Below are 25,808 nucleotides of genomic sequence, written 5' to 3'. Positions count from 1 at the left end.
CTTACAGTCTTTGACCATTGGCTGGGAAGGCAGAGAGTCAACGGTGTCTGCTCCCTCTGGGAGTGGTCACCCTAGGAGTGCTCTTAGTAATACTTGGGTGTGGACCCCACGGTGTGAACAGGCACAACACCAAAAGCTTTTTCTGCACTGCGCCTCGATGAGCTAGGCCTTTTGACTAAGGGCCCTTTCACATTGGGGCGGGAGGCGCGGTGGCGGTATATCGCCGCTAAAAATAGCGGCGCTATACCGCGGGAATCAGCCGCTAGCGGTGTGGTATTAACCCCCGCTAGCGGCCGATAAAGGATTAATACCGCCCGCAATGCGCCTCTATAGAGGCGCATTGCGGGCGGTATTGCCGTGGTTTCCCATTGTTTTCAATGGGAAGGAGCGGTGAAGGAGCGGTATACATGCCGCTCCTCTCACCGCTCCAAAGATGCTGCTGAAAGGAGATTTTTTTGTATCCCGCCAGCGCATCGCCTCAGTGTGAAAGCCTTCGGGCTTTCACATTGAAGCCTGCAGGGCATGATTTTTGTTAATGCGGTATAGCAGCGCTATTTTTAGCGCTGTACCGCATGAAAAACGCCTCAATGTGAAAGGGGCCTTAGTCTGGGGCAATTTTTGCTAAAAGGCCTTAGGACTCAGTCAGTGCACATTGCATGGGCACTTATTTATCTAGTTTCTTTTCTCCTCACGTTTGGCACATTTGTGTGTGTTTTTTTTCACTGGGTGGAGGATGTGAGTCCTCGGGCATGCCTTGAATTCTATGGGGAGGATTTGTGGCCTTCAGGCTCCTTCCTCCTCTGAACTTGGGGTACTCTCTTTGAAAGAGCCCCTCGACCTAGTACTCGTGCCTTCGGCTGTCCTCGAGGAGAAGGGTCCACCAGGCCTGCAGGCTATGTGCACCAAGTTCGTAACCTTGTCCCCGTTAGGAGCCTTATGCCTTGGGGGTTCAGGAAAAGAACTTACCCTTTGAGGGGGGGGGGGGGGTGGACAAAAGCACACCCTCACGTGCACTTTTTTGTGTGTGTTCACTTGCAACTTTAGGTGCACTTAACAGTTTTTGTTTTCAGCAGTCTGAAGTCTGTGTACACAATCCCTAATTCTGCTTTGTCACTGGATGACTATCCAAGAACGGCTTCATAAATACAGCTACTGATTGCTCTGGCAGCTTTGGAAATCTGTAATAGCCGGATATAATAAAAATTGCATAGTTTTTCACAGATACCCATTGTCAGCAGATTGCATGTCATTTTCATTATAAATTACATCAAATTTAGAGAATTGCATTATCTCTGCAGTTTAGGCTAGTGGAGCTCTGTTAGAAGATCCTGCGGTCATTTAATAAAAAGCCATTTGTATGGATAAACAGTATGGCTGAGCCATTAATCTAGTCTCTACAGAATGGCAACACAGTGAAAGTGGTTCTAAAGGCAGAAGGTCTTTTACCTTCCATTACCTACCATTCTCTGTATTAAAGTAAAAAATAAATAAAAAAATCTGTTCTGCTCCCTCGCACCACCTCCCTAAATACTTACCTGAGCCTGATCTCACACAGCGTGGCTAGAGATCAAGACCGCATACGTGCCCCCATAATAAGTGGCTTGTTATTGGGGCACTCTGAATAAGGGAGGAGAGGAGACAAGAGCGCCAGTGGGGGACCCAAGCAGAGGTAAGTATGACATGTTTGTTATTTTAAAAAATACCTTTAGAATCATTTGAAGAGTTTCTGATACAATGAAGGCTTCAAAGCCATACAAAACAAAATAATAAATTTAATTAATAAATAATAAAAATATTCCAAAAAATGGCTGACATTCTTACTGATGGGGAGATTTGCCCATTTCTCACAATCTAAGATTTATATATATTGATATGGGGTAAGTAGACTACAGTTGATGTGTTTTTTAGAAAGGCTGTTCAACCCCATAGGTGTGCGCACAGGGTGTGCCAGGTGTGCCTAGGCACACCCTAATCACCCTATGTGGCACAGATTCCCCCTGTTTAAACCTATGATATGTCACCAAAGCCCTCTAACGGAGCTCCTAAAAAAATTGTAAAAAAATAAAAGTAAAAAAAAATTTAATTGTAAAAAAATAATAAAGGATAAAATAAAAATAAAAACTACTGACACCATCAGTATGTATACATATGCACACACATACATGTGTTTGAGCTTTGAGGTGCACACCCTAAAGCAATAGGCTGTGCATACCTATGTTCAACCCAAACATTAGTTTAAGGGCATGAGAGCCCATTATTTTTTTAGGTAAATGCAAAGAAAAAAGTACCAACAAAGAATCCCATGTAGGTAATTTTCTATCTTCAGCAAAAAAAATCACAATCACTGGAAATACCGAGCCACCACCAGGTACTCTTATCACTGCTACTATTAGCGCTGGTCTTCTAGCAGAGGCGTTGCTAGGGGGGTGCGGGGGTGCGGTCCGCACCCGGGTGACACCTGCTAGAGGGGTGACACCATCCCGATTTTTTAGAAAAAAATATTATTATTTTTTTAGCTGACATGTGGGGGGGGGGGCTGCTCCCCCCCGCGACTGCAGCGATGAGCGCCGCGGAATCGGAGCGCCGAGCACCGCGGTACAAGAGGAGGGGGGGTTTCAGGGTGACACCGCAGCACCATCCATCCCCTCCTCTCATAGCCACGGGCTGTTAGCAGTGCTCTGCAGTCGGCACACAGGCATAGCCCCTCCTCTCTGTTTGTGTGTACAGAGGGGGAGGGGCCGAGGGGACCTTCTGTCCATGTGCCGTGGCGCTGCCTGCGATGATCTGAGGTACTGAATGGGGAGGGGGGGTGTTTGCACCTGGGAGGATTTCACTGAAGGGGGGTAATCAATGCATTTTTATAGCACTGTTCGCTGTAAAAATTACAATGATCCCAAAATGGTGTCAAAAGTGTCCGTCATAAAGCAGCAGTCACTATAAAAATCACTTATTACTAGTAAAAAAAAAAATATTAATAAAAATGCCACAAAACCAAAATTATGTAGAAGAATATGTATCGGCCTAAACTGAGGAAAAAAATGTTTATTTATATATTTTTTGGGGATATTTATTATAGCAAAAAGTAAAAAATATTGAAATTTTCTCAAAATTGTTACTCTATTTTTGTTTATAGCACAAAAAATAAAAACCGCCGAGGTGATCAAATACCACCAAAAGAAATCTCTATTTGTGAGAAAAAAAGGATGCCAATTTTGTTTGGGAGCCACGTCGTACGGCTGTGCAATTGTCAGTTAAAGAGCCCTTTCACACTCACGGATCCTGTGAGGATCCGTTCCTTTATTATCCGCTTGCTCAACGGGGATCGCAGATGACAGGGCGGTCCCCACACACTGTGCAGGCACCGCCCTGTCAGATCTCCGCTCTCCCCCATGGGGGGATCGGATGAACATGGACTGTCTGTCCGTGTTCATCCGATCTGCAGACGGATGGAAAAATAGGATTTTCCTACATCGGCAGAATCAGACCATAGCGGGGACCGATGAGATCGGGTGTCAGCGGACACCCGCTATCCCATAGGGAATAATGTATGTCCGTATTTCATCCAAAAGAGGATGGATGAAATACGGACATACTGTCCGCATGTGTGAAAGGGGCCAAAGTGACGCAGTGCTCAATCTCAAAAAGTGGCCTGGTCTTTGGCCAGCGTAATGGTCCGGTTTCTCAGTTTTAACATATGATATGTTTTGTATTTTTCGTTGTGAATAAAATAAGGGTTTGTGAGATTTGCAAATCATTGCATTCTGTTTTTATGTCGATATTACAAAGCGTCCCAACTTTTTGGGAAATGGAGTTGTAATTCCAGGCACCCAGAGTTACACATTCCTATAGCGGCCTTTCCGTATGTTAAACTGGCATATCTCTGATGCCGCGTACACACGGTCGTTTTTTGTGATGAAATAAAACTACGTTTTTCATCATGAAAAAAAACGAAGTTTTTCTAACTTCATCATAAAAAACGACGTTGCCCACACACCATCGTTTTCTGAAAATGCTCTAGCAAAGCGCGGTTACGTACAACACGTACAACGGCACTCTGTTCCGTTCAAGTTCCGTCTCATAACTTGCTTCTGAGCATGCGCGGGTTTAAAACGTTGTTTAAAACTTTGTTTTAGCCCACACACGATCATTTTTTATGACACAAAAAACAACATTTTGAAGACAAAAAACGATGTGAAGCCCACACACGATCATTTTAAATTACGTTTTTAAAAACGTTGTTTTATTTCATCACAAAAAACGACCGTGTGTACGCGGCATGACACTTTTGAGCTTGCCACTAAGCGTGGCTTCTACACATTGGACCATCACTAGACTAGGAAGCCACATTGGATAGCAAGTACCGTATATACTCGAGTATAAGCCAAGTTTTTCAGCACATTTTTTTGTGCTGAAAATGCCCCCCTCGGCTTATGCTCGAGTCACCTTTTTGCGCCTGATCTCCCGGAATTTGGGAACATAGTACCGGCAGGCCGTAGGTCCCCTGGACCTCAAACTTGGCACACATGTAGCCCCACTATTTCTCTATAAGAGTGCAACATTTTTCAAAAGCTGGGCACCCCTTCAATAGACTCCCATGTTAAACGGTAATTTCTCCGGTGACTTTGGGGACTCGGTACTGATCGGTCGTAGGCCCCCTGGACCCAGAACTTAGCACACACATAGCCCCAATTCTCATCTACAAGTGTGCAAAGTTGGTTGCCTGGGGGACGTACGGTTGGGGAGCATCAATTTTTCAAAGCCGGGCACCCCTTTCATGTTAAGCGTCAGTCTAGTCATGGACACAGTGAGGCATGGACATAGTGAGGCATGGGCACAGTGAGGCATGGGCACAGTGAGGCATGGGCACAGTGAGGCATGGACACAGTGAGGCATGCACATGGGCAAAGTGAGGCACAGTGAGGCATGCACATGGACACAGTGAGGCAAAGTGAGGCACAGTGAGGCATGCAGATGGACACCCTAGGCTTATACTCGAGTCAATAAGTTTTTTGTGGTAAAATTAGGTGCCTCGGCTTATATTCGAGTCGGCTTATACTCGAGTATATACGGTATGTCCATAAGGTAGGAAGAGACAGGCTACCCTTGGCACTATTACTAAGAATGATCTGCGATTCAGCCATTACAGAAAAGTCCCTGTAAAGGTGATTGGTGATAAGCCTCTGAAGGAAGCTGCTATTCTTCCTCTAATGTGCCACAATCTATTTTTGGTCAGTATAGATGTGCCTTTTGCTGTGTTACTTCCCTGGAGCTAAAGCATTATACAATACCTGGAAAGTGGCTCTACCATCAAAGGTTTTTTTTCTCCACACATATTCTGTTACATGACAGAATACCTTTAAGATATGACTGCATTTTTATTCGGTCGCCCTTATCATTGTCAAAATCTGCTGTTTTTCTGCCGCTGCTGAAATATTAAGTGTAAAAAAGCAGCGATGACAGAAACGATTCTTTTTTAACTGTGAAGAAAGACTTTAAATATGAGATCGTTGTACAGTGGAAAACCTAATGACAGCCAGTCTCTTTATTTAGATTGCTGATAAATTTTCCTTCCACCGCAGATTTTTCCACTCTCACCTCCTCCCTCTCTTTAGCAATTTTTTCTTTTCAGGCATCTTAAGCTCTGAGTTTGTACAGGGCTTCAAATATTGCAGAGAAGTAAAAATCATAGTGTAATCAGCTCTTTTTTGGGCTTTTTGATTCAGAGCATTCCCATTTGTGTTCTAATCTACACTTGCAATACGACAGACAGTCTCGGTGTCAGGGCTGATGTATAAAAACTCAAGGCTGGAGTAAAAGCGGATCCGTCATCCTTAGTACAGCAAGTACTGACCTTCAGCCTAGGTTCACACTGCTGCGAATTCAAAATCGCGGTAAAATGCGCGATTTTACCGCGATTTCGCGGCTGCGATTTTGCCGCGATTTCGGCCGCAATTTAATGTAAATCGCGGCCCGAAATCGCAAAAAGTAGTACAGAAACTACTTTTTGAAATCGCAGATGCGGCGTCGCACTGATTAGGACAGTGCCATTGCCGACAATTGCCGCCGATTTGAGATGCGATTTGACATGTCAAATCGCATCTCAAATCGTTCCAAATCGTACCCAGTATGAACCAGGGCTCATCCTGTAAAATCCTGCATAGCATCCTTCTCATTTTTTATTTTTGTAGGCATTCAACATTACTGCTCCCTAGGAAACTGGCCTAGTGGCGGTGGGAAATTCGGTGCTCTCAATTTTAGCTGTCAAATATGAAAGCTTGTTTTGCTGACTTGTTTATGAAGGTGCTAGTTCCAAGGCTTTCATTTTCATCCTTGTTTCACTATAGGGACAAGCATGCATGTAGTGAAGTAGCAATTTACCCGATGACTTCTGATATACTATATTACCAAAAGTACTGGGACACCTGCCTTTACACGCAAATGAACTTTAATGGCATCCCAGTCTTAGTCCATAGGGTTCGATATTGAGTTGGCCCACCTTTTACAACTATAACAGCTATAACACTTCTGGGAAGGCTGTCCACAAGGTTTAGGAGTGTGTCTATGGGAATGTTTGACCATTCTTCCAGAAACGCATTTGTGCGGTCAGGCACTGATGTGGACGAGGCCTGACTCACTGTCTCCACTATACCTCATCCCAAAGGTGTTCTATTGGGTTGAGGTCAGGAAACTCTCTCATCCATATCTTTATGGCCCTTGCTTTGTGCACTGGTCAAAATCATTTGGTGGAGGGGGGATTATGGTGTGGGGTTGTTTTTCAGGGGTTGGGCTTAGCCCCTTAGGTTCAGTGAAGGGAACGCTTAAGGCGTCAGCATACCAAAACATTTTGGACAATTTAATGCTCCCAACTTTGTGGGAACAGTTTGTGGATGGCCCCTTCTTGTTCCAACATGACTGCGAACCAGGGCACAAAGCATGGATGATCGAGATTGGCGTGGTTGAACTGACCTCAACCCGACACAAAATCTTTGGGATTAATTATAGCTGAGACTGTGAGCCAAGCCTTCTCATCCAACATCAGTGCCTGACCTCACAAATGTGCTTCTGGAAGAATGGTCAAACATTCCTATAGACACTCCTAAACCTTGTGGACAGCCTTCCCAGAAGTGTTGAAGCTGTTATAGCTGCAAAGGGATGCCATTAAAGTTATTGTGCGTGTAAAGGCGGGTGTCCCACTACGTCCTCTTTAAGAGCACAGCCGTGGGGTCGCCAGCGCCCCGCCGGTGGCACGCTCGCGACCCGGTCCGGAGCTCCGTGACCGAGCCCGCGGGAACCGCGGACCCAATCTCTGCTAGAGATGAGCCGAACCAGAACCTTCGAACGAAACGAACGCGAACATTTAGAACCCCATTGACGTCAATGGGACTCGAACGTTCGAATTCAAAAGTGCTCATTTTATAACCTAATATGCAAGTTATTGTCGGAAAACGGGTTTGAGAACTCGGGTCTTGCCCCAGGGAACATGTATCAATGGAAAAAAAAGTTTTAAAAGCGGTCGTTTTTTTCTGGAGCAGTGATTTTAATGATTGCTAAAGTGAAAAAAAAAATTCCTTTAAATATCGTACCTGCTGGGTGTCTATAGTATGCCTGTGAAGTGGCACGTGTTTAGAACTGTCCCTGCACAAAATGAGATTACTATAAGAAAAAAGTCATTTAAAACTGCTTGCGGCTTTAATGTAATGTCTGGTCCCTGCAATATGGATGAAAATCATTGAGAAAAATAGCATGTGTTTCCCCCCCACTCCCCCCAGGTCATTACAAGCCCTTTTGGCCCTATATACTTTGAACAGCATTATACAGGCGGTGCAAACAAGACAGGCACTGTAGGTTTGTTGTTAAGTAGAATCTGTTTGTAATTTTGAACTGGTACTTTTTTAAAGTGTAGCACCAGCCATAAAATCTATTTTTAAGCTTTTCTGAAAACATAGAGAAGGGTTTCACCCCTGTAAACATTTGTTTTGCTGTCTGTGTGCATCTGTTCAGAAGATTGCAATTCACTTTCTGTCCCAATGACAAATTATGTTTTGAAAATTTGGGTTTTGTAGTGAAACAAGGATTGGTGATAAAGCATCAGTGGACAGGAGACACCTCTTACAGAAGAGAATTTCCCTTCCTAGGGGTAGATTTCCTCTCACTTCCTGTTGTCTCCTTCTGTTTGCAAGTAGGAGTCGTTTGTAGGTTGGATGTTTGAAAGTAGGGGCCTGCCGTATATACTCTGCAGAAATTTGGGCCCTAGGTGTTGGTGTTGCCACAACACTGTAAGCCCTCACAGTTAGTCTTGGTGGGCGCTGGAATGCCCTGCTGTGTGAACTATTATATCAAGAATTGTAATTACATGCCATTGTTGAACAGTGGTAGAAAAATTGGGCCTTTGGTGCTGGTGCCACAACTCTGTAAGCCCTCACAGTTACTCTTGGCTGGCACAGGAATGGGCCCTGCTGTGAAATATTAGATCAAGAATTGTAATTACATGCCCCTGTTGAACAGGGGCTGAAAAATTGGGCCTTTGTTGGTGGTGGTGGTATTGCTGGTGCCACAACACTGCAACCCCTCACAGATACTCTAGTTGGAGCGCAGGAATAGTGCAAAGTATTGCATCAAAAATTTTAATTACACGCCCCTGTTAAACAGGAGCCGAAAAATTGGGACCCACGGAGCATGATGGGACCGTGACATCATAAGAGGCCTATATAAATCGGTGCGAGCCGCGTACCCGTCAGTGGGAGGAAGTGACGCATCAACATCGAAAAAAAAAAAAGAAGGCAGAAGACGGCAAAGAAGAGCGGGCAGCGCCGCCAATAGTAATAGAGCTAAAAAGAAGATAGCGGCGGCCAGCCCCGAAGAAGGCACCGGAGAGCGAGCGGGAGAAGAACCGGGGAGCGCCAAGGCGACAGCGGAGAGCGGAGAAGATGGAAGAAGACCCCCCGGAGAGTGGAGAAGACCCCCCCCGGAGAGCGGAGAAGACCCCCGGAGCTGACTAATAAATTATTTTAAAACCCTGCGTTGTGTGTTTATTTTCTTTGACACTTTTCCTCCAGGTGAATGGGTAGGGGTATGATGTACCCCATATTCATTCACCTAGGGTGGGGGCCGGTAACTGGGGGCCCCATTATTAAAGGGGGCTCCCAGATTCCGATAAGCCCCCCGCCCAAAGACCCCGACAACCAATGGCCAGGGTTGTCGGGAAGAGGCCCTGTCCTTATCAACATGGGGACAGGGTGCTTTGGGGTGGGGAGGGCCGCAGGGCGCCCTCCTGTCCCAGAGCACCCAACCCCCCCATATTGAGGGTATGCGGCCTGGTAAGGCTCAGGAGGGGGGCGCTCGCTCGTCCTCACTCCTTTCCTGACCGGCCGGGCGGCTTGCTTGGATACGGGTCTGGTATGGATTGTGGGGGAACCCCCACGCCATTTTTTCGGCGTAGGGGGTTCTCCTTACAATCCATACCAGACCTAAGGGCCTGGTATGCCTCTGGGGGGGGGATCCATGCCGTTTTTTTATTTAAAATTTGGCGTGGAGTTCCACCTCATGATTCATATCAAACGCTGCAGCTAGAATTGGCGGGAATCCAAGTCGGATCCCCGTCGCTTCTATGACGCGCTCGCTGGAATGTGCTTTTCCGATTCCAGCGAGTGAGAGATGTCGGCACCATGTCGCCGAGAATCAGTGCGATGCCATCGTGCTGGAAACACATTCTCGGTGACAGGTACTGTACCTCAACAAATCTCACAAGAATTCAGATCCTTTTATAGCTCCCTATATAACTTACCCAAAGCCCTGGCAACGCAGGCAGACATGACAGACTACTTAGACCGTGCCGCTATGCCATTACTACCAACCGACTCCCGGGAACTCCTGGAGGAACCCATCACTTTGCCGGAGATACAGGTGGCCCTGAAAAGTGCCAAGCCAGGCAAAGCCCCAGACCCTGATGGTCTCACCAACCTATACTATAAGACCTTCCTTCCCTCTCTTGGCCCACACCTCGTCACCCTGTATAACAGTATCGGCTCGGGGACATCTTTCCACACCACTACGCTACTTGCCCACATCTCAGTTATACCGAAGGAGGGCAAGAACCCGGACATCTGTGGGAGCTGTAGACCAATCTCCCTAAATATGGACCTAAAGATTTTTACCAAAATCTTGGCCACCAGGCTGCAATGATATTTGCCCCGCTTGATAAATCTTGATCAGGTTGGATTTGTCCCTACCAGAGAGGCCAGAGACAATACGACCAAGGTTCTCAACCTACTCCACATAGCGGTAAACAGTGAAACACCTGGTATCTTCGTTGGGATAGACGCGGAAAACGCGTTTGACCGGGTGAACTGGAGAATCATGTTTGCGACGCTGAGACATATAGGCCTGGGAGATAAGATGCTGACTTGGGTTGCCGCGGCCTATAAGACTCCGACCGCCAGGGTGAGGGCGAATGGCGTACTCTCAGACGCATTCCCGATTACAAACAGGACCAGACAGAGGTGTCCTCTGTCACCCCTTCTGTTTGCACTTACCCTGGAGCCATTCCTCTGCCACGTCCGACATAACCCTAACATTACGGGAATAGAGGCCAAGGGGACGCATCACAAGGTTCTCCCTTACAAAGCCTGAGACCTCACTTCCGGCCCCTTTGCAGGAATTCAACGCGTATGGCTGCCTTTCCAATTTAAAAATTCACTTAAGCAAATCTGAGGCTATGGGCGTGGGGATCCCGGGTCAAAGGCTTACCCGTCTTAGAGATGGATTTAGGCTGAAGTGGACAGACACGGCTTTGAAGTACTTGGGCACCTTTATCCCCACATCCATGGCCCAGCTTTTCAAACTTAACTTTCCACCCCTTTTGAAAAATGTCCAAAAGCTGTTGGACAGCGGGCTTCACTCATGGTTTGGTCGTTGTAACATCCTTAAGATGATACTGCCCAAGTTCCTTTACCTCCTACAGGCCCTTCCGATTCGCATCCCCGGGGACTTTTTTAAACAAGTCCAGGCCACGTTCTCACGGTTCCTCTGGGCGCGGAGAAGCCCACATTTAAAACAAACCACCCTCACCTCCCCAAACACACACAGGGGCCTGGCAGTGCCAGATATCTGCGCATATTGTGACGCTACGCACCTCAGTAGGTGGATTGATTGGTGCAGACATAAAGATACCAAACTCTGGACACAATTAGAACAGGACCAGAGTGACATACCCCTGCAGGGTATCCCGTGGTGCCATGCAGACCTACCTTACACACTTAAGCGACACTCCCCCCACCTGAATAGACACTGTCCTCAGTGTCCCAACAAAAGGTATTCACTCCTGAATACTTGACCTGAATCTGCATTATAATACAAAAGGATACCATAAAGTACACAGGCGCTACACATGTAAGTCACATTAGCAACCTAGGACAGGTTTTAGTTGGCCAGCTATAGGGGGTTTTCAATACTCATGCATGTCATTACAGCGTACCATATGTTAAGTGGGGCATGTGTTGGAAAGGGCTACCCCCCCATACCAAACAACTCGCTATGTAGGTGGAGAGAGAGATTTTCCCTAGTATTTAAGGGATTGGAGGGATATAGTTCCAGGTTGTTGCAGGAACAAAATCCACAATATAGGTGGACTGTGTGTGAGTTCTGCCCTTTGGGGAAAATTGTCATTCAAAATGTGACAGCGCTGAAAGCTGAAAATTGGCCTGGGCAGGAAGGGGGCGAAAGTGCCCTGTATTGAAGTGGTTAAAACAAAAAGAAAAGGAAGTTATGCAGTACGCTAAATCACTCACCACGCTGCCCCCTAGCCAGCCAGCAATGCAGAGCGGCTGGAGCAGTAAATCGCTCCAGCTGCTCTACGATTTGCAGTTTGGACAGTGTTAATTGACCCTTAGCTGTAACGTTAGATGAACAAGTGAACTCTCAACTTGCACTGGGGTTACAAGGTTACTGGATTATCCCTCAACAACTGCCTCCTAGTTCTAAAAGAAATTGACACATGCATTGATTTTTCCTACAGCCTTGGTTTTGGGCCTTTAAACAGTTCATTTCTGAGCTGAGCTGTTTCAAGAAAATCTATATGGGAAGGCACATTCCTTGTCCCTCTAATGTGCTTAATTATATGATTGATGAGTCTAGCACACTTTTATAATGCTTGGATGTGTTGCTTATTAATTTGAAAGAATCAGGAAATGTGTTAAAAATTGACAGGCAGAATTAAGCTGCCCATGGTCGGGCAAATCTCTCTTCAAGTATGGCTGGTGATGAGAGACATGCCATTGTCTTGACTGCCACATAACTCAACCTTCCACAAATTAGCTCCCTGGTTTAGGTAGTAGGGTTACCAGCTGTCCAGTTTATGCAGAGCCCAAAAAAAAGCAAAGCTAAATTAAGAGTCAGTCCATGCAAAAAGGATTGCACGCAATCACTAAAATCTAATATAAGCTTTCTCTATCACAACATTTTATATTTTTGATATGCGTCTGTGTTACCATGTACTTGCATTAATAAGTATCCTGTTCTCTTTGTATTGCTTCCTTTGTGTGAACTTCCTGATGATCCTCCCAGTCCTCCTATTTTAAACTGACCACGTCAGGACATGGAAGCACATGCTTCTATGCATTCTACTTGGGTGCACTGCCTACCTGTACTCCAGTGGTCAGACTTATACTGACAAACTATATATATATATTTAGCGGCAGATCCACGAAGAAGTTACAACGGCGTATCTATTGATACACCGCGTAACTTCTATTTTGCTCTGGCGTATCTTTGTTTTGTATCCACAAAACAAGATACGCCTTAAGCTGGGCTAGATCCGACTGGCGTACGTCTTAGTACGTCGTCGGATCTAAGGTGCATATTTACGCTGGCCGCTAGGGGGCGTTTCCGTCGATTTCCGCATCGAGTATGCAAATTAGCTAAATACGGCGATCCACGAACGTACGTCCGGCCGGCGCATTTTTTCACGTTGTTTCCGTAAGGCTTTTTTCGGCGTATAGTTACCCCTGCTATATGAGGCGTATCCTATGTTAAGTATGGCCGTCGTTCCCGCGTCGAAATTTGAAAATTTTACGTTGTTTGCGTAAGTCGTTCGCGTATAGGGCTTTGTGTAGAATGACTTTCACGTCGTAAGTATTGGCTTGCTGCGGGTTAATTTCGAGCATGCGCACTGGGATACCCCCACGGACGGCGCATGCGCCGTTAAAAAAAAACGGCATTTACGTCAGGTCAAGACGTATTAACATAAAACACGCCCCCATCTCATACATTTGAATTGCGCGCCCTTACGCTGCCAAAGTTACACTACGCCGCCGTAACTTACGGCGCAAATTCTTTCAAGATACAGAAAATACGCTGTAAGTTACGGCGGCGTAGTGTATCAGAGATACGCTACGCCGGACGGAAAGAAGCGACGCGCTTCATGGATCTGGCCCTTAGTATACATTTGTTTAGGGCTACCACCGTAAGGGCTGCTTGGTTTTCGGCTTTCATACAAACTCAAAAATCAGTCCAGGGGATATTTGTTTTGTTTTTGTTTATTCAGGGGATTAAAACTTGGATGGGGAGTGGAAATGTGGGATGTCCAGAACTGTAGAAATTGAACACAACTTGAGGACTTGCTAACTTTCTGCTGCTAGGAATTAACGTTGCAAAGCTGTCCTCCTGTATCATTGATGGTACAGCAAACCAGATAACAAAAGTTCCAACTGCTGATTACAGGTGCTACTCCGTGGAGAAATGCTAATGTACCTGGCTGCTCTTGAATCCCCAGCTAGAGGTGTAGGGTGGCTTTAAGAGCTCTGAGGTGTCTCTAAGCTGTCGCCCCGTTTATGGGCTAGCAGACTATTGCACCTTGCTGCTCCTCCTCTGTCCAATCTTGGGATGTGAAGAATGAAGGTTATTCACTTAGTCCCTCTTGAGGTAATCCTGAAGTCCAGGTGGCTGCTGCACAGGCTTTCTGCTAAACAGGTCCAGCTCCTGATTTTCAGGGTGCTCCAGGCCTCCAGCTAAACCTAGCTGAGTTTGTGTAGGGATGTGAGTCTTCAGCTCTCTCTCCCTTACTAGCTTCTTCCTTCTGCCCAGGGGCAGAGCCCCTCAGCACATGGACCCCCTCACAGGCAATTGGACCTTGGACTCCCACATGGTCAGGCTTTAGAACATTTATGGCCTGTCTCCCCACCTACTTGGCCTTACCTACCCAGGGGTTGGAGGAGACTCCATAAATATTTAGGCCTAACTTTGTTTCTCTACCCTCTAAATTCCAGAACTATACAGCACATTCTGGAAGCCAGGGGAGGTAAAAGAGACTGAGCCCTTGGAGCTCTGCCCAGCTAACAAATAAATTAACCCTGGCTCATCTTCCTACTGAGCAGGCCAACTGATTTTCCTTACTCTGTACACCTGAGGGTGCTATATTTGCCTTGCATTTCTATTTAAATATAATGGGTTGTTTTACAAGGCGAGGGTTCACATATACTTTAAGGGGTTGTAAAGGTTTGTTTAAAAAAAAACATATCATACTTACCCCCTCTGTGCAAGGGTTTTGCACAGAGGGGCCCGATCCTCCTCCTCTGTGATCCCCTAGCAGTGTTCCTGGCTCCTCCTCTTCTTGAGACCCGCATCCCCTGGGGGCACTCGCACGGGCGCGATCCCAACTCATGCTGCTTAAAAGACAGCCCGGCATTCACTGCACTCACTGTGTCATGAATGCCTCCTGCATGGGGATTATTTGTAAAGTAAAAATTATACAGGGTGGGCCATTTATATCGATACACCTTAATAAAATGGGAATGGTTGGTGATATTAACTTCCTGTTTGTGGCACATTAGTATATGTGAAGGGGGAAACTTTTCAAGATGTGTGGTGACCATGGCGGCCATTTTGAAGTCGGCTATTTTGAATCCAACTTTTGTTTTTTCAATAGGAAGAGGGTCATGTGACACATCAAACGTATTGGGAATTTCACAAGGAAAACAATGGTGTGCTTGGTTTTAACTTAACTTTATTCTTTCATGAGTTATTTACAAGTTTCTGACCACTTATAAAATGTGTTCAATGTGCTCTCCAGTGACATGCGGCGAGTGCTACGCTGTGGGCTCTTGCTCAATGAAGCTAGGACAGCCACTGATGTTTCTTCATTAGACCCCTTTCACACTGGATACGCCTATAGCAGAGCGTTAAAAAAGTGGTAAAACACCGCTATTTTACAGCGATTTTAACGCTCCGCTATAGGCGTATCCAGTGTGAAAGGGGTCTAATGAAGAAACATCAGTGGCTGTCCTAGCTTCATTCAGCAAGAGCCCACAGCGTAGCACTCGCCGCATGTCACTGGAGATCACATTGAACACATTTTATAAGTGGTCAGAAATTTGTAAATAACTCATAAAAGAATAAAGTTAAGTTAAAACCAAGCACACCATTGTTTTTCTTGTGAAATTCCCAATAAGTTTGATGTGTCACATGAAAAAACAACAGTTGTATTCAAAATGGTCGACTTCAAAATGGCTGCCATGGTCACCACCCATCTTGAAAAGTTTCCCCCCTCACATATACTAATGTGCCACAAACAGGAAGTTAATATCACCAACCATTCCCATTTTATTAAGGTGTATCCATATAAATGGCCCACCCTGTATTAAAATGATTTTTAATATTTTATAAACTCATACAGATGAAAATAAAATAGATCAGAATGCACTATACTTTCCGTTTACATTTTCCCAGCAGGTCATTGAGAAGAAAGTCATTTTTCCCCAGATATAAGAACCCATTGTATGTCACAAAGCTTTACTCAGTGTGATACCAACCAGCTTGAGTCTTCTTCTGTCACACATGACAGACTGTGCTAAAGTGCTAATACATAATATCATTGCTTAACTCTTACGTTGCTGTTGTTCTCTAGATAATATGATTGTTGGGGACAATCCTATATTGTTATGACAATCTATCCTTTAAGAAAATCCAAGCTTTCATTTATTTATTTATTTGGACAGTTGTCCAGAAAGAAGTAAGTTTTGTATGGCAGCCCTGTCAGGTTTCAGTAACAAGCACTAGTTATTGCCTGCTGGTTTGTTGCCACTCCCAAGTTGCTGCAAGCAGGGCCGTCTTTAATATGGTTTGGGCCCTGGGCAAACATTTTTTTTGGGCCCCCCTCCAGCTTATTTTGGGCCTGGCTGGTTCACATGTATGTTTTGGCGGCCCTGATTTGTGCAGGTACAGCAGCCCATTGATTTGAATGGGCCGCCATGCCTTTGTTTCCTGCAGAAAAAAGGTGCATTCAGCATTTTAAAAATAGTTGCCTTGAAATCCATTCTGTTTTTGCACCATGCTACTTACCTGCAGTTCTTGCACACACAAACACACTGTGTTTTTAAAAGCGTGACCTAAACGTCTAAAAATGCAGCAAGTTTGACAGTGCGGGAACTGCAGATAAGTCACAGCAGACAGCAGAATGGACAGACAGTGCTGTATTTCAGTGCTTGATGGGCATAGGCGTGCCTATTACATGAGGCATTCGCTTTTCTTTGCAGGAAACGCAGGCATGGCGGCCCATTCAAATGAATGGGCTGCTATGCCTGCGCAAATGTGGGCTGCCAAAACACATACATGTGAACCAGCCAGGCCCAAAATAAGCCCATCAAGCAGTTAAATACAGACAGTAATGCCATGTGCTCTGAGGCCGTACTCAGCCTGGACTGCAGGTCTGGTCTGTGATTTAAAGAGTTCCTCTATTTTACACATGGCATGGCATGGGGTCCCATGGTGCTAAAGCAGAATGGACAGACGGTGCTGTGACCCCATGCCATGCCATGTGTAAAATAGAGGAACTTTTTAAAACACTGACCAGACCTGCAGTGAATCATCAAATATTATAAAGACTTTGGGCACACTCTACAGAAAACTTCTATTTACAATATAGATTAGCAAACAGTGACATACCTTGAGGAGCAGGACATGAAAAAGTCAGCCTCGGGAAGAGCAAACTGGGGATGTTATAAAATCACATTCTAATTCACTTTTATATACAAGCAGCACCCAGTGGCAGGAAGGGAGAAGTGCACGTCTAAAGGGAAGCCAGGGGTGCTGTACATTTTTAAACACTGGGGAGGGAAGAAGTACTGTCACTGGCTGCGTGCCGCTGATGATTTTCAGCCTGATTTGTGGGCAGCACAGGGGCTTAACGGGCGGCAGGGCCGCCATCATGAATTATGGGGCCACTTACACATCTTCAGGCATGGGCCCCCTGGAGCAGAGAACCGGGATGGGGAGGTGCTGCCGCCTGAAATTGAGAAGCAGGGGGGGCTGCCGCGAATTTAGAAGCGGGGGCCCTTTACAAAAAAAGAAAAAAGAAATAAACAAAAATATATATAAAAAAAGGGGTGTAGCCATCCTCTGGGCCCTTTAATAAAAAGAAAAAAAGAAAAAAAAATATACATAAAAAATATATTTTAAAAGGGGGTTGCAATCTGGGGCCATGGGGACCTCTGGGCCCTTTAATAATTTTTTTTTAATAAAAATAAATTACAAAAAAAGGGGGTTGCCATCCGGGACCTCTGGGCCCTTTAATAAAAAATAATAAAAAAAATATATAAAAAAGAAACATTTATAAAAAAAATTAAAAAAAGGGGGGGTTGCCATTCAGGGCCCTGGGGACCTCTGGGCCCTTCAATAAAAAAAATATATATAAACAAAAATAAAAAAATAAACATTTATAAAAAAAATAAAGGGTGTTTGCCACATGGGGCCCTGGGGACCTCTGAGCCCTTTAATAATAAATATATATATATATATATATATATATATATATATATATATATATATATAAAAGAAATAAAAAGAAATACAAATTTAAAAAAACATTTTTTATAAAAAAAAAGGGGGGGTTGCCATCCGGGGGCCCTGGGGACCACTAGGTCCTTTAATAATAATAATAACATTTATATTATATTTTATATATATATATATATATATATATATATATGAAATAAATAAATATATAAAAAAAGATTTTTTTTATAAAAAAAGGGGGGTTGTCATCCGGGGCCCTGGGGAACTACGGGCCCCTGGGGACCCCCAGACCTCTAAAAAAAAATGGCCCTTTAATAAAAAATAAAATAAAAATATATTAAAAAAATATATATTTTTTTTATTTAAAAATAAATAAAAAAAGGGGCGTTGCCATCTGGGGCCCTGGGGGCCTCCGGGCCCCTGGGGACCCGTAAAAATTGTCCCTTTAATAAAAAATAAAAATATATTAAAATATATATTAAAAATATATTAAAAATATTTTTTTTTAATTTAAAAATAAATACAAAATTGGGGGGTTGCCATCTGGGACCCTGGGGGGCTCCGGGCCCCTAGGGGCCTCCGGACCCCTAAAAAAAAAAAAAAAGGGGGTTGCTTTGGGCCCCCAACAGTGACAGGGCCCAGGGCACCTGCCCCATTTGCCCTGCGGTAAAGACGGCCCTGGCTGCAAGCAATGTTCAAATCAATATCTTGTTGCTTTCATCAACTGGGCTCCATATGCCCCATACTGTTAGGCCTCGTAAACACGATAGGTTAACCAGAGGACAACGGTCTGAAGGACCAGCTGTCAAAACCGATCGTGTGTAGGCACCATAGGTTATTTAACCATAGGTTAAAAAAAAACCATAGGTTAAAAAAAAACAACTTGCTTTAAAATTAACCTATGGATTCCTAACGATAGGTCAAAACCGATCGTTAGTAGGCACGACCATCGTTTAAAAATCCATGCATGCAAATCACAACATCACACAACTCACTATACAAATCTAATTACCTACCCTTATTCTCTCATGTCAGCGCCTTAAGGTATGGTCCTCCTATCATATCTCCTATCTTGGTAGGATCTGCGCTTTCAAGATGACCATCCTCCCAAAGCTACTATACTTCTTCAGGGCACTACCAATCAACGTACCTAAATCCCGCCTAGAAACCCTCCAAAGAGAAATCAATAAATGTATTTGGAATGATAGAAAACCCAGATGCAGCTACTCTCTTATGCACAGACCCCAACTTAGAGGAGGTCTTGGCCTACCAAACTTATGGTGTTATTTTCTAGCTGCTAAGTTAACACAACTGGCACAATGGTTTTCCCCTGAAGAGGATATCCCATGGCTCCGCTTCGAATCACTCTCGATACAGCCCCTAAACCTTAAGGGTATTCTGTGGTCCAGGGTAACACCACACCATGTTCTCTCCAAAAAAAAACATAATTGTAGCACAGATGCTGCAACTTTGGAGGAGGGTATGTGATAAACATAATCTCGCTTCTCCAACCCCCCCCTTTCGACATACCTAGGTGACCCCAGATTCCCTCTCGCCTTCCCAGGAAAATCCCCATTCAACGACTGGATTGCTAATAACCTTACCACATTAAAATCACTCACCTTCAACTCGTCATTCCTTTCTTTCTCCTTCTTACAAGATAAGTACAAGCTCTCCCCTTCTCACCTCACTCAATACTCCCAAATCAAGGAGTTTTTTGAAAAATATATCTCCACTCATATCTCCCCCCCTAGCACCCTATTTGAACATGTTTGCTCCTCCTGCCCTAGGGACAAAGGCTTAATATCTTCCTTCTACAACTTCCTAAACTCCTTATTTCAACCAGATAAATCAGGCCCAATGCTACGCTGGGAACTAGAACTTAATTGCTCCTTCCCAGTTGACCAGTGGTCCGTTATGATAGAAAATCTTAGAAAAAGTAATCGTGCGGCCGCCTTTAGAGAAACCCCTTTAAAGATTTTCACCAGATGGTACATGACCCTGGCTAAAATTCACTCCTTCTACCCTAATAACTCCCCAAACTGCTTCAGAGGTTGCCCGAGGTTGGCAACTACTTCCACATCTTTTGGGAATGTAATTTATTGAAACGCATATGGCTAGAACTGGTAAATAGACTTGAAAGTATCCTCAAAAAAAAATCTCTCTTACCCCACAAATATGTCTACTCTATTCCACGGTCCCAGATGTTCCCCCTCCATGTAACAGATTGATTCATTCATTCATCAGTGCTATACAGTGGATGATCGCCTGTAACTGGAAATCTCAAAACCTCCCATGGCCCCAAGTGTTATCTAGAATGGAATCTATCAGACTCTCAGAACGAATCCACCACTCCTTATACGATAGCATGCATATTTTCTCCAACAAATGGCTATATTGGTCCATGCCCCCCTGAAAAATATCCCCACCATCTCAAAATATTTGATATGTGCACTATCCGCTTTTCCACTGGTCTGGCTGATTTTTTGCTAATTTCGCATATATGCCTTGCCTCTAATGTATTATTCTCTTCTTGATTATGTACACAAATCGTTCCCCCCCCCCCCCCCTTGGCATACCTCTTCCGCCCCTACCCTCATCTCATTGTGTTGCATTTCCTGTACCATTCCTATCCCAATGCATTGTTTTGTACCATTTTACTTGTCTTCCAAATAAAACTTTTTTGAAAACAAAAAAAAATAAAAATCCATGCATGTTCAGAATCAAGTCGACGCATGCTTGGAAGCATTGAACTTCATTTTTTTCAGCACGTCGTTGTGTTTTATGTCACCGCGTTCTGACACGATCGGTTATTTAACCTATGGTGTGTAGACGTGACGGACCATCAGTCAGCTTCATCTGTTAACCTATGATAACTGTCCTTCAGACAGTTGTCCTCTGGTTAACCTATCGTGTGTACGAGGCTTTACTGCTATGCACATACAGGGCCGTTTGAAGGAATTTGGGGGCCCCAAGCAAAATGGACATTGAGGCCCCCCCCCACACGCACGCATGCAAAGCCCAAAGGAACAACAGCATAGCGATACAGTTTAAGTTCACCCACACTTTATATAAATAAAAAAGATTTACATTGCAAATACTGCTGTTGCATATAATGTGCATACAATTTGAAAATTTTCAACAATTGAACATTTGCAAAAAACACCACTGTACCATAAAATCAATAAATATACATTAAAAAAGTGCACAATAACTAAATCCAACATACTTAAAACACACACATACATACACACTCACATTACTCCCCTCCCCCCCTCCCTGTGTCCTTTATACTCCCCTCCCCCTCCCTGTGTCCTTCTTACTCCCCTCTCCCTCCCTGTGTCCTTCTTACTCCCCTCCCCCTGATGTTCTTTTTACCCCCCCATGTTTTTTTACCCCCCCCCTGGGAGGGGGGAGTAAAAAGAACATGAGGGAGTAAAAAAAACATAGGGGGGAGTAAAAAAAACATGGAGGGGGAGTAAAAAGAACATAGGGAGGGGGGGAGGAGGGGAGTAAGAAGCACACAGGGAGGGGGAGTAAGAAGGACACTTGTCGCAGCTTGACAGGCTGTGTCCTTCTTACTCCCCCCTCCCCCTCCCTGTGTCCTTCTTACTCCCCTCCTCCCCCTCCCTAGGTTCTTTTTACTCCCCCCCCTATGTTTTTTTTACTCCCCCAGGCCCCCCCCTCCCTATGTTCTTTTACTCCCCCCTGGGTCCCCCCTTCCCTACCGGGTCCGTACCTCGTGGCAGGTGATTCAGTTTCCTGTTCTTGGCTGGACTGAAAGAAAGTGAGCACTCAGTGTGCACTTGCTGTCAGTCTGGCCGGGAACAGGAAACTGAATCTCCGGTACCGCGCGGTCTGGAGTCCGGACTGACAGGTCACAGGAGGAAGGAAGAGGAGCTGCTCAGCCACGCTACACAGAGAAGGGTAAATGACGACTCGAGGCAGCAGTGCTGCACTATAGAGCGCTCAGGCAGCTGTAGGAAGCACGGCAAGGGCGGCAAGCAAGGGCCCTGCTTGGGGCCCCAGGCCATCTCGGGGGGCCCAAGCAATTGTTTGGTTTGCCTGCCTTGTAGCGACCGGCCTGTGCACATATACTGTAACTTCTTAAAACCAGTCTCAGTATACGGTTTTATTAAAGCATATCTGAAACCAGGAACAAAAATATTAATGTATTGTAGCTTACCAGTCCGTAGGTGTTGCGTCTGCACTAGTTTCTTTTTTTTAAGGCTCTTTGGGCCAGATTCACAAAGCAGATGCGCCGACTTAACTCGAGATGCACGGCGTAATTGAAATTTGCACCACGCGTATTTTTGCGCCTGATCCTCAAAACGAGATACGCCTGAAATTCCGTTTTTTCCGTCCTACCTAAAATAATTACACCGGCGCTTCTTCGCACGCAAAATACGCTAGACACGCCGCTGTTTTGATAGGCAAAGATGCAAATGAGGGAGATAAGGCGATCCACAAAATTAAGTGTGTGCGGCGTAGATTACGCCCTGTGCGCTTCTGTTAGTTTCATGGTGTAAAATTACTCTTTATAAAAGGTGCCCTAATTTTACACAAGCCGTGTAAAGGTCAGCTAAAGCAACACCATTAAGGAAGAGCTGAGCACACACACTTGCAGGACAACAATCTGTATGCCAACATGCCAGGGGCATCCATGCTCATAACTATACTAGTGACTTCAGTAACCGAGGGTACCCCCTCTTCTGAGGGAACAGCAGTCAGGAGACGCCTCGCAGAATGCATCTTTGCACAGTAAACACACACATTAATCATGTCACAATGAGAATGCATGAATGCACACCACTGTGGTCCCTAGCACAGACACATCACATGCACATCTAATTGGATTAGATCCAAGTACCCCCCAATGGTACTTGGGAGCAGTAACGCCCCGCCACGGCTCCAATTATGTCACTGTGCATTCATACACCTTTCACATGGACCTGGGATCACTTCTCCCTGGTCCTGGGGATCCCTACTCCACCAAAACTGAGGGTGACACTCTTATTTAATCAGGAATGCCACTCCCACATTCACACATCATTCACACACATAAACCAAATCATAATCACAGTATAATAAAAACATTTATAAAAATCAAAAATCAAAAGTACCCCCACAAATTAACGGCGGCAGCGTAAGCTACGCCTGGGCCGCCCACAGCCACGGCCACGGCCAACCAGAGGAGCCTCCTGGGGGGGGTGGGTGAGCAGGGGAAGGAGGATCATCCTGGGGGGTGGGTGAGCAGGGGAAGGAGGATCATCCTGGGGGGGTGAGTGAGCAGGGGAAGGAGGAGCCTCCCCTGGTGACTGTCCTCTTGCTGGCCTGCCCTCCAAAGCCACTGCTATCCTGTTCAGACTGAGAGTGAGGGCAGCCGTATTGGCCTGGACAACCCGGGTATTGTCTTGGACAGCCTGGGTCAGGGCACTCACCTCCTGGGCCACGCCTGTTGTGGTGGTCGGCAGGTCACAAAGGCATGTGATGACCGCCAAGGAGTTTGTGGCCACATCAGTGATTGACTCCTTAATTGAACCCAGGCTGTCCTCCATCTGGTTCAGAGTCTGTTTGATCTGAGCCAGATTGCGGGTCTGCCGGGCATTGTCCCTCTGCAGATTGCCCGGCAGACGCTCGGCCACCCCCCTGGTCTCATGGGTCGCCATCCTGCCTGCCGCTGAGGCTTGTGGCCTGGGAGGAGGGGAGAGAGAGACCCTTGTGGGTTGAGGCCTGTTGGGGGAGGAGTGGGAGGGGCTACCCCTGATGGTGGCCTGACTGCTGCCAGCCTCAGGGGTAGCCTCAGGGGTAAACAAATCCGAGGCCAAAAGGACATGCCTGGCAATTTCCATATCTTCCTCCTCAGCCTCCACCCCCTCATCCTCCTCTCCCTCAACCTCCCCATGAGGGGAGGTGTGGCCACTCCCCTCCCCTGGGGACTCCTGCCATTCTTGGGACTCTTCTGCAGCCTGTTGTCCAGGGGATGGTGCAGCAGCCTGGCCTGATGGCCCAGCAACCTCCTGGCCATCTGTGGAGGACACAAAACAATCACAGGTTGGAGGATCCACACACTTGGCACATCTTCCCTTCCCCCACCCACACATGCTAATCACCAGATAGAAAAACCCAAAACATACCTGTCCTCACAGGAGAATCAGATTGATAGCCAGGCAGGCCCACCACCTGCTGTGGGTGGAAACACCGGGCCACTGCCCATTCCTCCTCACTCAGCCTGATGGGGCAGGGTAGGAAGGCTGCCGCTCCAGGTGAGCACACTAGAACAATCAATGTCCACTCAGGAACCAATGGGTGCCGGCAATGCACGGGATATGCAAAGGAAGAGAGATATGGACAGCCGCACTCCAATTTCTTAAAAAGACGTGCCCTTTATTGGGTAAAGGAAAAATGCACTACAAGTATCAGCAGTGGGAAAAACAGCTGACGTGTTTCGCATTGGATATCAATGCTTAGTCATAGCTGATGGGGTAGGGTGCGCCTCCTCCAGTGCCCCTGGCATGGGCATTGATCTTGGCCATCTTCTCACAGGCCCGGCACTTAAGATCGTTGATTTTCTTTTGTATCCCACTGGGGGTCCTCGTCTCCCCCCCCCCCGCCGCATTGATCTGATCCGTAATTTTCTGGATGATCGCCTTCCTCCTGGCCAGGGGGGTGTTCCGGCTCTCAGGGCCATGCAAATAACGCCCATATTGGGCGATGCCCCTAGCAAGAATCTGCTTCTCTATGCTCGAAAAATTGAGCTTCCTGCGCTTGGGTGCCATAACACCCACCACTCAGCAACAACAAAAAACAAACACAACAAACAAACAAAAATACTCACACAACAAACAAACACAAATACTCACACAACAAACAAACAAAAATACTCACACAACAAACAAACACAAATACTCACACAACAAACAAACACAAAAATCAAACCACACAAGCAGACAGCTACTACAAATTCAAAAACAAACTCCGAAAAAACACACAAAAAATACACTCAGAAAAAAAACAATCAGAAAAAACAAACAGAAAATACAATCAGAAAAAACACACAACTACTACACTCTACTACTCCTCCAAATCTTTTAACTAACACGAAACTCACCAACACACACCAACAGACGACAGAGCAGAAGTAACTTGCTCTAGGAAGGGGAACACAGGGATGTACTTTTGCAAGGGAAGTGTGTTTGTCTGGGGCTATTTATACACTGGGCGATTCTCAAACTAAGTACGCTTGGCCTTTTTCCTATCTCACTGATTGCGCCGAGCCAAGTTCTGCACATGCCCAGTGATGTGCTGATTCGTGCGCGCATGCGCAGTACGGCCGGCCCTTCATTTGCATGGGGTCACGGCTCATTACAATGGAGCACGCCCACTTCCTTCCCACTTGCAATAACCCCACCTTACGCCTCGGGATTTAAGTTACGCTTGTGCAATTTGGGCCGCAAATGCGCTGTGGATACGGCACTTACGACAAAAAATGAAGGCGCCGGAACTTAAATGACATATGTTTTGAGTAACTTAATTTGCGCCGCTGTTTGTGAATCTGGCCCTCAGTCTTTATTTCTTGCACAGTAGAGATGAGCTCGATGTTCGAGTCGAACATAAGTTCCGTTTGGCGAACAGCGAACAATATGCGGCGTTCGAATTCAAATTCGAAAGCCGCACAACGGCATTAAAGTCTATAGGACACTAACATAAAAAAAAACAAAAGTGCTAATTTTAAAGGCTTATATGCAAGTTATTGCTATAAAAAGTGTATGGGGACCCGGGTCCTGCCCCAGGGTACATGTATCAATGTAACCAAAAGTTTTAAAAACTGAAGTTTTTTCGAAAGCAGTGATTTTAGGTGAAACAGTAAAAAATGAAATATTCCTTTAAATATTGTGCCAGCAAAATTACATTTCTAAAGGAAAATATTTAATTTAAAACTACTCGCGGCTGTAATGAATTGTCGGATCCCGGCAATATAGATAAAAACCATTAAAAAAATCGACATGGGTTTGGTCTGGTAT

This window comes from Rana temporaria, chromosome 3 (assembly GCF_905171775.1).
Source record: "Rana temporaria chromosome 3, aRanTem1.1, whole genome shotgun sequence".
NCBI lineage: Eukaryota > Metazoa > Chordata > Amphibia > Anura > Ranidae > Rana > Rana temporaria.
The sequence above is the reverse complement of the archived record's forward strand: the minus strand, read 5'-3'. Positions refer to the sequence as shown.